We start from the raw sequence: 12,961 nt of genomic DNA, 5'->3' as shown, positions 1-12,961 counted from the left end.
ACATGAATAGTTTAGGTTTTTCGTGAATTTCAATATCTCTCGGGGTAGTGTCCTAAAGTTAAACAAAGACCAAATATTCTAGAGGGCGGTCGTTATCTGGGGGGTTTCACCCCTCTGACGTCGGAAAATTACCTCCCCACTTATTTAACTTTATTTAATGAATCGATTCCCGTTTATTTTCCCTTATAGGGTTTTAACTACAATACGTAATCGAATTGTTTCTTTGCAATAAGAAAACGCAAAGCCATTTTTACTTTAAAAAATTATAGTTAAATATTCAGTCTTTTCATTGATACCCAGAATGTATAATTGGCAACTACTAAAGCACTGGAAAATAATATAAAAAAACCGGAGGGAAAGTAATTGCCTCTCCCCCTTCTTAATTTAAAACAAAGAAAACTTAGTGACCCTGGTTCGATGCTGCTTTCTTCTTGCCTCAGGGGCCCGCACCCCTGTTAACTATTCTGAAATATAAATGGAGATACCAACTATTGAAAAATGTATTTTGTTTGGATTTTCTTTCGCGGGAGTTTTTTTTTGTATAATATTAAAAAGAATTCTGTCCGATAATAGGAGCGTCCGATAATAGGGGGACTGACCCTACGCGTTCTTGATTACACCAAATACTATAATGTATAATGTACGACTTTGTGGTCCGAATCTAACGTGAATTAGGCTTATAAAACGGGGAAGCTATATTCAACTCCATTCTCCCGCTTTGGTGCAGTTTCGAGACAATTTCTATCGCCACTGCCTGTTGAAGTATTTGGAAGTAATGTTCGCTACTAACATAACTTCGTCATCTTGTCTCCCATTTTTCCAAGCTTTAAGTAGCATTCATCATATGAGAGAAACCCACTTTTCACCCTCCGACTTTCGGAATCGATCTATAGTGCTTCACGAAATTAAAATAAATATTTAATGGTTCGTGTATCAATCCGTAAAACTAATATTTGTATTTGAACTTATCATTTCAAAGTATTTCAAACAGTCAAAATTAAATTTTAAATTAAATAAAATAACATTTTATTTACTTTACCTATTGAATTTTTCTTTCGAGTATTTAGAATAATTTTTTTTACTAAATATGGCAATTCACCTTTTCACGACTTTAGATGTGCAAATATCCTTCAAAAAGAAAACCAGTTATTTTTGACTTTTCAAGATCTGTTAAGCTCCTCTATATTAAGTTATTGATTTTGAAAACTATTAATAAAATTACACAATATAATTATCATAATAACTGTTAATTTACGAGTTGTAGAATACCTCGTTTTAGAAGTAGTCGTCATTTCGACTAATTTCAACTAAGATATTTAAATTAGTAATTTCACAACTGTTTATGAATAATAATAATAATAATAATAAAGTTTTATCGTACAACAGTGGTTCTCTGTTCTTTATTTAGTTTGAAAAACTAAAATAAAAAGCTATTAAATATACTCAAATTATAGGTCTATTTCTTAGTATCTTTAAACGCGTGCATATGAAAAAACACGAAAACGTACATGCGCTATCACTCTGATAAATGCTAGTCTAAAATCTAACGCAGCCGTCAAAAGGATGTACTGGCCTAATTTAAGATCATAGTCGACTTCAAAAAAATATTTCGTTTTTTACGATCGTTACCATATCTATTTAAAAATGATTACGTTTTGGACTCATTAGTACATCCACGTAGGAGTAAATCAGGATGAAATCTGATTAAAATCAATCTGTAGCTTTGGCTGTATGTAGATTAAAAACAAGTTGGGAAGCCAAAATATACCTCTCCTCGGAAGAGTTTATAACTTTCAGTGATGCGTAACATGTATCCGTAGTTCTGTGGTAGAACGCTCACCTGTTGTGCTGGAGGGCTCGGGTTCGAATCCCGCCCGGTACTAACGCAAATTGAAAACAATTTATACGATCTATAGTGACTAAAAGGGGACTCATTTGGAAAAAGCTTTTCCCTAATTCCAAGAAACTGCGAACGCAGTGATTACACTTTGCCTCGAAAATGCGTACGCGTTCGCAGCCCAGACAGACCCACAGACACACACCCCACCCACAGACACGGTGATTGTAAAACCCCTCCTAGGGTAAATAGTACCCTCGGAGAGGTAATGATAAAATAGTTATTAAATTTATAATCTTGATTAATAAGACACATTAGAGAGTTTCAGCAAACCCCAACGTTTAGGAAATTGGTAGACGTTCGCGTAAAAGCCTAGAAATGGGTTTGCTGAAACTCGCTATTGTAACAGAGTGATCTGGGCATCACGTCTTATACGTAGAGCCTAGCGCCACCGTCGAACCGCTGCCGCCGATACATTTACTTTTCGGCGCGCCGCCGTTTAATTTTGATCCGGACGGCGAATGTTTTTTGAGATTTTCTACGTTTACTTATTTTTCCCTAAAAAATTATATAGCGATTTTTTGTCGCTTAGCGTTGCTCTTGCCTAAATTTCATTTAAAAACGTGGAAATTGGAAACGTGAGGCGCAATGTTTTTCAGCTACAGAGACGAAACCTTGTATAACAATTAGATCTCCTAATTCCCGAAATTGGAATTATTTATAACAGCTTATGAAACCACATTGAAAAACTTAAATGAACAGATATTTCTGGGACCAGTCAAAAGAAAGTAAGTGTTAAATTTTGTCATTCGGAGCTAAAAATCTTAAATTATCAGTAAAAATTTAAAAAAACGATAATTTTACCTTATAACGTTGGACGAGTTCACAATTATAAAATGAGATTTTAATTTACTTAATAAAATTGATTTGATTGTATAGATAATTTTTAGTGACAAATTTAGAGAATCCCCCCCCCCTTAACGAATTTGAGTCACACTCACAATATAAAAGGTTGTTTGATACGACGCGTATTAAACTATACACGAACTGATGACGACATCCGAAAATATTAATAACGAGACGTAATGATAAATTTACTAAATAATTTTAAATAAAAAAATTCCCACAAAATTGGTTAAGTTTGACGGATAAAAACGATTCAATGGCCACTGGTGATTCCTTGGAAGTAGGTTGTTATTTCTGGGTGTTAGTCGCTCGATCGCCTTTGACCAATTTCTATGTAAATAAAAAGGGGGGGATATAGTTGACCGCTAGATGGCGTTTTACTTTAGTGACCAAACCATCCATCTTCAACCCTCTTGTTAATTTCGCAGCGAGTGGCGCGAGTGCCCGCAGCTCCAGATATATTTTTAACGCGTCATTTTATCACTACATTCGCGCGGGGTGCAGACCCTGACCCTCGCGGGGCTGTTGCGACCTCGCCGAGAGAAAGAGAGAGAGGCCAGGAAACTTTACCCCAATTAATCGTTTTCAGTCGCTTCCGCTCTCTCTCCGCGATGGGCAGTAAAAAGCCAAACTGACCACAATTTCAGACCAACTCCATAAATCACCACTCCCCACTTTCTGACCAATTTCGTTCGAAAGCTTTAGATTGCTCCCTCGCACTATTCTCCCAATACCTCCCCCTCTTGTCCAGATGGTCAAGTTTTATTAAAAGAGCTTCCAGACCGAATCTAAGCAATAGGCGTGTCTATCTTCGCGAAGTTCTTCCGTAAAATTAGTTTTTGGGGGCTACCCTACTCGCCGCTTGCTATATTTTTCTTTTATAGGTTCAATTTTGATTGACGTGTAATTGAGACTCTTTTATACAAATGTCTTGGTTAATATAATTACGTTAAGAAATTATCGAGCCGTATTTTGTATTAATTTGGCGCCATATTATTTTCAAACTGGAACATCTCTTTTTGATGTAGGCCTATTTACTTTTTAACACGCTCAAGCTCATATTTTGACGCGAAGTATTTTGCATACGTACGTTTTTATTCTTTAAAGTATACGGTTAGACGATAATTTAGAAACAAAGTAGTTTGAAGAGCGAAATTATTGCTAAATTATTGTTAAATATTTTCTAGGGGCAACAATAACGTCGCTCGCTCTACCGATCCTTAAGGTTTCCAAGACTTCGTTTAAAACAGCGCATCGAAGTGCTCGTAGGTTAGCCAAAACCAAGGTGACCACAATGGTGACTCGATTCGCACCCCATATGGCGAAATCCCCCTCGGGAGTCATAGTGATATCAAATCCCCTAATAAACAACCGCCGCTATAGGTGGGTGTGGTTGAGGGAATGGGACCTTTTCGACACTCCATAGTCCCCCTATTTGACACTTTCGTTAAGCCTCGGCCTCCCTTCCTCCACCTCCTTCGGTTTTTTTACGCTTTCGCGAGTCGCGTAAGAGTCGACGTTGGTGAAAAGGATGTAAAATCAACGCCCGGACCCAACGAGGAACAGCTGTACCTTATGAGATTGTCTTTGTACGTTAACCTCCAATGACCGCGAAAACACCCCCGTCCCTCGGCTTTCGCCAGACTTAACCAGTTATGGCTGAAGGAGGTAGAGAGAGAAAGCGTCGGCGCTGCACCCTTGGTTAGACAGAATGCCGCGTTTTCTGGGTCATTTAACGCGTCTACGCTCCGGGGAAAGAGCAAAGTGCTCGACGGTAGGCTTTCGCTGGAGAGGGGTGTATTTTTTCGTAACGCGAGTATGCCCGTACTTAATTTGCCGCTAAGTAGTTCCCTTCGTGCTCGGGACTTTTTGTTTTAAGTCTTTCTACGATAAAGAATAAGCGTTTTATTCGCTAACCGAATTATCTATCTTACGTCGTTAGTATAAGATGCGGTTGAATTAAACGAGGCCGAGTCGAATCCGCTGCGCAGAGAGAGAGAGAGTCGCTCATAATGAATCGTCCTCCTTTCTCCATTAAGCTATATTATCGGATATCCGTTGGCAATATATAAGTGTGTTTGGGGTGAGAGGAGAACTAAAGCTCGACGGCTCTCCTGCTGGAAGAAGTATTTCTCGAGGCTGGCTGGCTGGCTGGCTGGGGAAGTTACGGCGACCCTCGTTGCGCGTTCGATCTTTGACCTCCAAATTGGAGATTCTCAATTCTACATTCAGCCGGGGTTAGACGTCCGCCCTCGACTCGTCCGATCATTCTCCGCTGGTCATCTTTCATCCCTCTCGACCCTCCCACTCTTTCCAGCAATCAAAGAGAGAGCGCGTCTCTAACCCTTTTGGGGTCATCTCTCCCTTTTTCTCTCTCTCTCTCTCGTGTCTATATTCTATCTTCTTCAAAGCCTCTTGGACATTCGTGTTGCCCTTAGATGTTTCCGTTGTCCGGGGACCTTACAAAAAGTGCTCCTCAGACGGTTGTTTTCATCTCTCTCATTTTGTTCAACGAGTCTATTACGAAACGAAGGCATTCCAAAAATGCCTCTCAAAATAAAGAATTTTCATTTAAAGGGACACACCGGCGCTCGAATTTAACCAGTTTCAAGCGCTGGTTTTCGGAAAATGATTGGTCGCATCTGTTACCACGTGGTAAAGGTTTAGTTAACTTTCAACGCGCGTCTGACGATTGCAACATTGTTCTTCGTACGGTATCTCAGAGCGCGTCGCTGTTATATTTTTGATCCGGACAGTACGAAGTGACTGGTGTCCTTCGGGAATTTTAGAGGACGGTCCCTTTCTAGATTTATTCGGGGCCACCCACTTTGTTGTCCGCATCGGTCAAGCAGGGCGGTCAAGCGGGGAGCACGTGAGAAAGAACTGAGTCCTAATTCGATTTGCGGACGGGTATCCAAAGAGGTCTCGTCTCTCTGTTGAGCTGAAAGGGACGAGCAGAGAGAGCCGCGACTCCACTCCGCTGTCTTCTTGTTTTTGCGGTCATGTTTGAATTCATGAAGCTCTTCAACCCTTTCCTTCTTTCTTAATAAAAGACAAACTTTTTCCGCCTCTTTCTTTTCGGACGCTGCCGCTGATGGTGGACAGTGGCCAGTCCATATCTCCCGTCTCGTTTCTCTCCACTCCAGTCCACTCGTCGACACGCTGCGCGGATTATTGACCAATCCACCCTTCCAAAGACGCCAGGAAACCGAGAATGGTTTTCATTAGAATCGCTATAATTTTCGGCTTTAGTTCTATTTTTCGTGACAAGGCCATTTCCGTTTTAGACCCGAGAAATTTTCTTGTAAAGATAAAGTCGTGAATTATCCCACGGAAAAAAAACCTTCTATAAAAAAACCCGCTTAAATTACAACGCCAAGTTTATTCGAATAGGAATTAAAGGTTTACAAAATAAAAATGAACATCCACGGGCGTACAAAAATCTGTACCAACAAAATTTTCGATGATCTAAAAATAAACGTGAAAATATTCCTTTCGGGAATTCGTTTCTCAACCATTTTATTTTTCTTCTTTCGCGAAAGTCTATTTTTTGTTTCGAACCCTGTCGATCTCCGGGATCTCCTTCCGACTCGGTTCGAACGAGTCGTTCGGAACAAACTTTACCGTCTCCGAAGCGTAACGGAACAGTCAAGTGAAGAGTAGGAGTCGCGTTGCTGACGCTTTTCGTACTCCATAAATCCTTTACACTGGTGTTTCTCTCGGACGGGGAAAAAAATAACCGAGTATTTGTCCAAGCTTTGGAATAGGTTTTTTCGCCTCCCGAAAGAAATACTTCGGCACTCTCTGTTCTTCCATCTCAGCGACCTTAAGTATTTGGTTAAGTTTCTCTCAAAGAGTTCCTTTTCCTAAAGAGAGCTACTTTACGGGGAATACGACTAGGTTCCAAACTTTTTCCGCCAACCGAGTCTCTTAGAGGCTCGCTTCGACCAAAGCTCACTATGTATTCCTTCGTTGTCTAACTTAGTGACTCGTCGCGATTGCCTCCCCGAAGCTAGGAGAAAGTTTCGCTACCGAAGAAGTAGTTTTACGGATCAGTAACGCTTCTCTCTCTCTCGCTTTTGGCCCCGTACTGTAGCGAGGATGAGGGGATGGCGTGTATAGGGTGGCCCTTACGCTCAAATGGTTCGCCTTCTTCGCCCCTTTTATTTGGATCTGATTCCAAAACGATATTGTACCTTTTCGCTGGTCACGTCGAAGGATACGCGTATAGGGGGCTGGAAATAAAGTTTTAACACAAATCGCCTACGAACCAAATTGAAAAAATAAACCTCTACAAATTTCGTATTTATTGACGATTCTTTTCAAATGGTAAAATCTTTATTAAGTTTAATTTTTGTCTAATTTTTAATTGACTTTAATTCCCAATAGTGAACGATTTAAGCGTAACGTACGCTATATCAGTTATTCCTAGCTGATATACTGCCAGTTAGGAATAGCGTTGTAAAATATAATGTAGCAAATATATTATCAGGACACGGATCTACGTCATCCTCCTATCGCCTCGCTACAATATCTTTAGCGTCAAACCCCCGGGATTCTGTCGCGGATAAGTTAGGCCTATAATAAGACGCGGGCTTGTTGTTTGTCGATTACAAATCGGGGAGATTCCGCGGGGCCCGATATTCTAAACGCTTGGTTTAGCGATTAACTCTCGGAGAGAGAGAGAGAGCGAACTGAGCGCGTCACCTGCGGGACACGCCGCTCCAGTATCGCTTACCGTTTCTGACGGCTCTTGTACCGCAATTTTCCGGACGAGTAAACCTCCTTTTGACGTGTCCGATCCACGATGGCGTCGACCTACCAACCGACGCCCGCCTTGAAATAATTCCCAACAAAAGAGATCTGCCAAAAATGGCAGAGTCGAACGTTGCTATCGCGCAGTCCCCAAACGCGCCTTCCGGACGGGAGCTGGCGTAGATGGAGGCCCGATTGGGACGCGTCGCGGAGTTGCCGTTTCGGGACAGCCGTGACGCTGTTTTTTTCTTATTCAGTTTGTTCGGCCGGCTACGAGGACTGTCCTCGACTTGGACTTCCCAAAAAAGCAGCGACGATCGATTGAACGCGACCCCGAATCATGATTTAAGTTTAACGCCGGGAAATTTGCCTTTTGTGTGAAGCTGGGGAACGCCGTACGGAGGAATGATTTTTATAGTCCATTCTGGTTATGGATCGTAATAACGTTTAGCCAAGCTCCATCCTAGCGTCTCCCAGCTCGTCCGCTTGTAAGACATACTGCCCGAACACGAGTATCTTCAACTTCCATTGACTTTAACCTCTATTTATTGGCAAAAAGGAAGTACGGCTGACTTCGTTCTTAGTATCCAAATTGAATCGGGTTTATAGCGTCATAGGTATTTTCAAAAAGCAAAATATTATAGAAGTCAATTTTTACAATGCTGTTTTCGTATTATGTGGGTCCAGTTATTGGCTTCCAAGTTTAAAATAGATAAATTACAGCGTGAAATGATACCGTATTACAGGCCAAAATTACCCAATTTGTAGAAAAAAATATAAATTTCGTAAGATGTTTATAATATATATATGAAATTTGGAAAACGCGAAAAGGTAAAAATGTTCCTCAATAAACGGGGCAAAAAAGCTAAAACCTAGATACATTTTGAAAAATTACCAAATATGAAATCTAACACGGACCAATAGTTATAATTTAACTATTCCGATGTAATAGTTTTTAAGTTTTAGTTTTGAATATCACCCCCCACCCCCCTATATTTCCTTCCAAAAATAATTTTAAAAAAATCAACGGGATCCTGCGAATGTGTGTGTCTAGAGGTGGGCAAAACAGATAAATTAACTGCCAAAAAAAACGATTAACCATAAAAATTGCGGTTAACTGTTTATTTATAGATATTATCCACGGATAGAAAGGGATTTAACACGCAAAAAATAATTTTATTTTTCGGATAATCGTCGGTTGTGGATAAAAAAAAGATAAAGTGACTAATTCTTATCCAAACGCCGACCTCTATGTGTGTCTCAAACGAATATTATTAGCGGGGTAGGTAAATTAATACTTATATCGAAAATTATTTAATTTAATTACTTAATCTTTGGAATTGAATTTCATTTACTAGCAGGTTAATTATAAGAATACAAAGTTGGTTCTCACTTTCAGACTATCGTTTCTCTTTTTTTTGTCTCTCCCTAAACTAATTTTCTAAACAAGGGTTTAACTTACGCAGTGTAGAGAAAATGTAGTTGTTGAAAGTTTTAAGCATCCGCTGACATGTTACTCAATTAGTGAGCTCAGGGAAGGGAAAAAACCTCGCTATTTTCCCAACCCTTTCGACAAAAAATCTGGGGAAGAAAAAAAAACAATTAGGCCTAAGCGGGGTTAAGTAATTAATTGGGGAACTGGCTGGCTCGTCTCTCCTCTCGGATGAATGCCTAAAAAAAGAGAGAAATAATTTACTCATTATAGAGATCTTGTTAGGGTGCCACGGCCAGAAAGTAAGCCCCCCCCCCCAAGTTAATGGAGCAATTTTGATTTAGAACTATGATACTGGTACCATTGTCGAGCCATCCCCTCTTCAAAGTCTGTTAGAATTAACTTCTCTTTACTTGATTTTTAACGATTTCACGATATTTATAGACTTAAATTAATATTAAAGTACTGCGCACATACCGTATTAATCTTCTTTAACCTATTATATTAAACTGAACAGTTTAAATCATATTTTATTACAATTCGACACGCTTCAATCGTGTAAAAAGACTTCAATCTTAGGGAATCAATAAGGTACCGAACTAGTGTTGTAAAGTCAGGCGCTCACTCATCTTCGTAACGTCTCCGTCCTACCTTTCACAAGCCTTTGCTTCGTTACGGAGACAATGCCTTGTGGAAGGCAGGACGGATACGAAACGGATAGCCAGTGGGCGCCTAGCTTAAGTCGGAAAATTTTGCCGTATTTTTTCGAAAAAAATAAAAAACGTTTCCATTCCATGATTAGTCTAATATATTATATGCAAATTTAAATAAAGCGGCATTTTCGCCTAATTGTTTCGAATCTAAAAGTAAAACTAAACCTCTAGACTAGTTTAAACTGATTAACAATGTAACACTATTAATGTTTTGTAGTATGTTTACTTATATTAGGCATTTTATAACGATAAAAAGTTAAAAACATTAAAAACCGTTAAAAAGTTTCAATTTTTATTTTTTCGATTTGCAGAAAATTTTCCGTAATTTATTTTTCCGGAAAATTAACAATACTATACCGAACTGATTTGATTTTTAGGGGGGCGGAGCTTGCACGTCTACCAAGAGCGGGCCCGAGCCCTGGTAAAATATAAGTTACGGGCCCCAAGAGAGCCGTTACTACTGGAGACAGCTATACTTTTTCGGAGAGAAACCTGGGCCCCTAGGATGCACGGGCCCCGGGAATTTGTACTCTTTTGTCGGGCCTGGGAGCTTGCTCATCGAGAATGAGCAGTTTTGCGAAAAACGTTAAAAATCGCCTCCCTAATTATAAATAAAAGCATTCTTGATCAAATTTAGCTTTGTTCCATGATAAAGGTATTAGGTATATTATCGTTTTATAGAATCCTATTGGGTCGAATTCCCAATGGATCGAATCAAAAAATATATTTTCCCAATTGATCAAATTCTAGTTTTGCAATCCCATTGGGTCGAATCCCATTTATTCGAAAAAGTTTATAGAATATTTTTACCTATCCAAATCGAATTAAAAAACAATATATAATATACATAATACAAAGGTCAATAAAGAAAGCAATATAAAATTGAAATCTTGTTTATTTCGTTAGGTTAAGTGAGCAAACAAAATGTCGGTCGAATGGGATTCGGTTGAAGGAGAATCGACCCAATGGGACAAAAGCAAGGTATTATGGTTTTCGGGAATGGTCAGAAATGGATTTTTCTTCTTGTCGTGATACTTTGAATCGGAAATGGCTGAGAATGGAATGGGAATGGTTGCAAGACCAATATTTGGACGGTAATGATATGGGAATGGATATGGTTTGAACGGGAATGGCAACGTGTCTGCTTCAAATGCAGCTCTATAGAGTAATATCAGCTCCCCGCCTTCGACTGTACTAGGGTCTATGGGATAATAACGTAGCCGATACTACTCTATAGTACAGGTTGTGACTTTAAAATTTTAAACAATTGTGCAATAAGCAATTTAACTTAATTTATAGTCCGAAAATAATTGACGATACAAAGGACTTATTTCGCGGTGAATTTCTCGCTAATAGCGTGAGGAGAATGGGTTTTTGTGATTTCGTTCGATTTGTGTACAGTGAGCGCCAGCCGGCGAAATGGTAGCATTTACGTTTAAGTGGGTATTTTTGGTGTAGTATCGAGCGAAGCTTACTTTTGATGGGCTCTGAAGAAGCTGTAACTTTGGGGCTCTCTTTAGTAAATAGATAAATAGAGACCTTTTGGGGGTTAGAGTAACAGTTTTATTTAGCGTCCCGTAAACACTTTTGCCGAATTGAAGCCTCCCACCTGTTTCAATCTAAATAACGAACAGATGCCGTGTTTACGCGTTTAGACCTTTCTTGGAGGCCGAACATACATCTCCGACGAATATAAAACTGTACCGTTCTCGAGAAGTACGCGCTGGTGTCGCCCTTTTTTCCAAAATGTTACAATTACAAGTGCTCTTGGTCAAATTAACATTTCTAGATAGTCGCCTCTGCATCACGGTTTTAAAGTCTGAACAACACTAAAATTTTTATAACGAAAAAAATAAACCTAAGTTATTAAAGATTTAATTTAACTGGCAACACTTCAAAGTTAGACACACTTAGGAAATCGATATAGCTTTTGAGTTAATTCTTAAGAATGAAGAATTTTTCCAGTTCCCAAAATCCAATTTAATGGCAGATTTCAGTGTTAAAATATAAAATTCTGGTAAATAGCTTCAGTCAATCAAGGTTTTGAAGAAAAAACGACACTAGCAATTGGTTAACAAATAAATAAATCTATTATGAAATGAATGTAACTGAATTGAAAATATGTATGATTATTTGGTGCGAAAGGGTAATACTCCAAGGGGTCAGACATTCGCAAAAATCCCATAAATTAACCGAACAGTCCACGGAAAAATACAAAACCGTGAAAAACCGTAAATCCAGGGAAAATGTCTTAAAATCCATTGAATTTGAAAATCATGTACATTTTGTTTCTGAATTTTTGAAATCCTTCGTAATATTTAAAAAAATTCTTATGTGTAATTAATTATCCTATAATATTTTTGCTTATTATATTTCGATATGAAAGCCTACCAATTAATAGAAACTTTAAAATTATGAACTTAAATTTAAATAAGAAAAATTGTTAATAATTTACATCTCGAATAAGTTGTTAATCTCGGAAAGATATTTAATACGAGATACTTTTATAATTTGAATGTTTCAAGTCGAGATAATACAAAATTTGGCCAAGTATATTTAAAAGTGAATTTTAAATATTTCGCATTTATTGTCAAAATTTCGAACATATTTGAGAAAATGATCATCTGAAATAATATATACGAATTATTTAATTCGACCTTTTCTCGGTGTTTTAAAAAGTGAAAACATTTTGTTAATAACTCAAAATCATCAAACGTGATTCTGCAATGTCAGAGCTGCCATAAACATTAAAACACAATTTTATATAAACATTTATTTTTGCCGAATAATAACGTTTAAAAAATTAGCGAATATCTGTGTAAGGTACAATTTTATATAAAAATGTAATTTTAGTCGCTATGTTTTTTTTTAATAATAACGTTTAAAAAATTAGCGAATATCTGTGTAAGGTACAATTTTATATAAAATGTAATTTTAGTCGCTATGTTTTTTTTTAATAATAACGTTTAAAAAATTAGCGAATATCTGTGTAAGGTACAATTTTATATAAAAATGTATTTTTAGACGCTATGTTTTTTTTTAATAATAACGTTTAAAAAATCAGCGAATATCCGAATTAAAAATAGGCGTTGTCGAAGCTGGGTGGCTTCTAGGAAATCTTCTATTTCGCCTATCAATGCAAAGTGCCTGGGAGGAGGGAGGGAAGGAAATAACCCCCCCCCCCCCCCGCGCCCCGTTAGATCGCAAATGAAATTAAATTCCATCACTTGTCGCGTCGACGTGGGGGCGCCGTCGACGTAACTTAAATTTGGGGCCCCGGCAGCCAGCTCCGGCCACTTTGTCAGTTTTAATTAAAAG

Source organism: Leiobunum rupestre, chromosome 4 (assembly GCF_980474605.1).
Source record: "Leiobunum rupestre chromosome 4, qqLeiRupe1.1.hap1, whole genome shotgun sequence".
NCBI classification, from domain to species: Eukaryota; Metazoa; Arthropoda; class Arachnida; order Opiliones; family Sclerosomatidae; genus Leiobunum; species Leiobunum rupestre.
This window is presented reverse-complemented; position numbering follows the sequence as displayed.